At 38.8% G+C, this 3,574-nt stretch overlaps 1 pseudogene; it reads right to left on the bottom strand.

Moving 5' to 3' along the window:
* Positions 1 to 1,293: 1,293 nt before the first annotated feature.
* On the bottom strand, positions 1,294 to 2,614 carry LOC133728927 (probable zinc transporter 10; annotated as a pseudogene).
* Between the last annotated feature and the right edge of the window lie 960 nt (positions 2,615 to 3,574).

Genomic DNA, 3,574 nt, shown 5'->3' with positions numbered 1-3,574 from the left:
GTCAAGTCAATTTGTAAGTTGTAACAAACTCTGCACTTCCACATTATATAAGACTTGTCCTTCTTCCGGTTCTTCATTCGTAATTTAGTCTCGAAATATTTGACTGATGCAACAGACTGGCAAGTTTCTCATTTTGTCTACCAAGGCCGGGTCAGTCAATATTATTTTCTAGCTACAACTTTGACTTTGATTTATTTTATTTCCTCCATAAGTCCATCCATCGATCTTTACAAGCATATTAGCATCATATAGGGTTCCCAGTGCACATGAATTTGAATTTGATGTTGTTTAACATAACTTGTTCAAAGTTAAATTAATATATGTACCGCCTAGTCTCATTTGATCTAGTGACGTTAGTGTTTATTGTGTAAGTGGAATGGTCATGAATTTAACTCACGGATTAATATATTGTTGTACATTTTCAGTTGTTTATTGATGTTTCAATTGTCTTTGTAAGACCGATGGAGAAATGGTGGAAAAATCCAATTGTTCAATGTTTTTGCAAAGACAACTTACACTCAAATCATGTCCAGCTTTGCGGATTATCAACAATGTTATTTTTGTGATGAAAATTTGATAACGTTCTAAAATGGAGTTTGGACTACGATTGGTGATGGTGGTGGCCTCTGATATAAGACTAGGATTTTTAATTTTTTATGACACATGAATAACATTGAGAGTTATCCTTTTTCACTGCTGCATGAATGGTTCACGACTTTGAGCCCTTAATTTTATGAAAGAAAGAATTTTAACCAATTTGGGCTTGGGCTTAAGAAAGTGGTTTAGCATCATTATACTGTAATGTGGTTTGCAGCTGTTGCTTCTGTGTTTCTAATCATTGGAATGAAAAGAATGATGATTCAAAGCCCATCGGCCATGTCTGGATATCTTGTCTATTTTCTCTCATTTCGTTTCAGTTTCCAAGTTTATATGATGATGATTATGATCCCCTTAAAGGCTTAAAAACATATTTGGGCCTCTTACGACATAGAAGGAGAGCCTTGCTATATAAATAACCCATAGCCCACCAAAATATTGCATGCATTCATATTGGAGTAACAGGATTCAAAACTGAATAAAAACAATGCTTATTATACGTGATAGTTAGGTATGAAAATATGGGATAGAATCAAAAATTCCAATGCAACAAACTGCAAGAGCTTGACCACTTGATCCAGCAGAAAGTTTAACTATTTATTTAGTGCCCCTGAGCAAACAACATACAATACAAGATTAACAGAGGAAAAGATCGAATTTGGGGAAACATAAGGATCATGAGCTTCCATAAGCTTGAGGAAACATGATCGATCTAGTTCAAACGACAACGTACAGTACATATGGTTGATGACGAAGATCTTTGCTACTTAAGCCCATTTTGCCAACAGAGACATGCCACCGGCACCCAAAAGAACCGCCATGTAAGACTTGATCTGGAGCTTGATGCTGCGTTGCAACTTTGGACCCATGAAGTCAGCAGAGAGAAGATCAACCAAAGCCATGTAGATGAGGAGCCCAGCTGAAGAAGCATTCAGCAGTCCTACTGTCACTAATGCACTTGGACTGTTTTCTATGTACATTTTTGAAATGGCCATTCCCAGTGCAATTCCAAATGGGGTTGTTGCTGAGAAGAAGAACACCATTATTGCCTTCTTACATACCTAATTATTTTTATTTTATTTTTATTTTGCAAAAGTCTGACATATTATGTCACCGAATTGTATAACTTTTTTGCATGATCGAATATGTGGACAATTATTGCCGAGTACACAACTACACTACGTATATATAGATTTATAATTCTTGTTGGTCAGTTAATTCACAAGTGATAATGTTAGATTATCAATTAATTGGCATATACTGATCTACATACATGTCAAAAGAAAATCACTCCTCTTAATCTCTTATAATTGTTTGACTTATTAGATCGCCCGGCTAATATATACAACTTACCATGGCAACAACGCGATAGCGTGACAGCTGTGGCTCGCTTCCTCCTTTGACTTGATGATCATGTGAATGAAAATGTCCATGTCCGCCACCCGCCACAGCCATCTCTTGATCTCCCTCAATGGCGGCAACACCAGTAGTATCGGGGTTAACTCCGGCTCTGGATCTCCTGCTGTATATGCTAGTAGCCATGGAGTCCACCATCATAGTCACAATAGCGGACAACATAGCAAAAAATCCAGTGAAAGGGAACTTGTGCCACGGCTTCTCATCCAAACAATTCCAGGACAACATGTCAAAAGAGTCTGGCAAAACGTGCATGAACCCCGTGCCAAGAATAATGCCACCGGCAAAGCACTTGACGACCACGAATATGTCTCGATCGGGATGCAAGGCAGGTATGGTGCGAGTGACGAGTGGCAAGGACACACCGATCATGCTGGTGACCAGGATTGAGGCAATGGCTATGATTTTGAGTGGCACTGCTCCTGCCTTGTCGTGGCAGGAGTTGGTAGTTTCAGACTCGCATTCATCACTCTCGGATTGCGAATGAGCTTGAGGAATGAGTGCGGAGACGAGGATTATGACGAAGATTGGGAGGAGTACTTTGGAAAGTGAAGTAGTAGTGGCCATATTTGACTACCGTGATCTCCCTCTTTGGTGATCACTGAAATGTTTGTGTTGGAATATATTGCTGGGATACGTTTTATGATTTCCTCGAGGTTCATTATATAGAGGATTGTGACTATGTTTTTGTGATGGTTCCAATGTGCCGTGGTGCATGCAGAGGGAATGAAAAAATGATTCTTAATTTTAAATTTTTAAGTGCCATATGTAGTGAAGATTAATTTATTTGGAAGAATCCATGTCCACCTATACTAGGGGATTAAGTTCACATTGGAAGATCATTATCCAATTCCAAATAAGACGCTTCTAGTAATGTTGAATCTTTGATTTTGGTGCAATTTTTTTTTTTTCGGTTGGTTATTCTTTTCGCTTGTTTGTTTAGAAGAAATTTTACTTTTTATGTCACGTAAAAAGTAAAAAAAAAATTTCGGTTGGTTATTCTTTATCCAATTCCAAAAAGAATCCTCTCCTTTTTGTTTTTCTTTCATCTTTCTTCTTTTTTTTTTTTTTTTTTTTTGACAAATAATCATATAGATTTCATTAATACGGTAAGGCCAGAATGACCATTACATATCCTTCCGCTACCATGTACAGATAGACAAGAAGCTGTGATGCAGTAGACACCACGGTGATACATAGGATAGGACCATTCATTCGAAATGTCATGCTCACTTATTCAAAGCGAGCCTATTAACTATGACATAGTACGCATAGTAATAGACAAGTTTAAATTAAAAAACTAACTAGAGGGTGGGTATAAAAACCCACCAGTCATTCCGGACCCAAAAGGGCCAGGCCCAGAATCAATGTGCCATGCTCCAGGCTGAACCATCTGCCCAAGGCGAAAAGCCCCACTAGACATTGTGGACCCCAACAAAAGTCCAAAACTGACTAGGGCACCCAACCCAGATGGAGGCCCAACAAGCTTAAGGCCCAAAAGTAGCTTCTCTGCTGGAGACCACCATGACGACAGCGCCGCCATCAACGTTGGCCGATCAGA

Source organism: Rosa rugosa, chromosome 2 (assembly GCF_958449725.1).
Source record: "Rosa rugosa chromosome 2, drRosRugo1.1, whole genome shotgun sequence".
Lineage (NCBI taxonomy): Eukaryota > Viridiplantae > Streptophyta > Magnoliopsida > Rosales > Rosaceae > Rosa > Rosa rugosa.
The sequence above is the reverse complement of the archived record's forward strand: the minus strand, read 5'-3'. Positions and strand labels throughout refer to the sequence as shown.